Source organism: Chlorella variabilis, assembly GCF_000147415.1.
Source record: "Chlorella variabilis unplaced genomic scaffold CHLNCscaffold_13, whole genome shotgun sequence".
NCBI classification, from domain to species: domain Eukaryota; kingdom Viridiplantae; phylum Chlorophyta; class Trebouxiophyceae; order Chlorellales; family Chlorellaceae; genus Chlorella; species Chlorella variabilis.
Window position 1 is genome coordinate 767411 of NW_005435075.1, and position 264 is coordinate 767674.

A 264-nucleotide genomic window follows, 5' to 3' on the forward strand; every position below is an offset into this window, starting at 1 on the left:
GGTGGTGGCGGGGCAGGGGCAGGGATGGGCGGGGAGGGGGGCCAAGCGGTCAGCGAGCGAGGGGCTGGGTGGATCACAGCCCGGGGCCCGGCGAGGTGAGGGAGAGGGAGGAGGCGGGCAGGCCGCTCGGGCCAAGTGTGCAAACCCAGCCTGGCTGTGGCAGGGGGGGCCTCGCCTGCTCCGCGACGTGGCGTATGCGCGCCTCCACACGCCGCCCCGGCTTCAGCGTCTCCTTGGTCTCCCCGGCACACAGGAAGAACACCT

At 73.9% G+C, this 264-nt stretch overlaps 1 protein-coding gene across 1 annotated transcript in view; it reads right to left on the reverse strand.

The window, feature by feature from the left end:
• The window catches only part of CHLNCDRAFT_58171 (hypothetical protein), a gene marked incomplete at both ends in the record, with an annotated part of 12037 nt that overhangs the window by 2762 nt on the left and 9011 nt on the right, over positions 1 to 264 (reverse strand). The window lies entirely within an intron of this gene.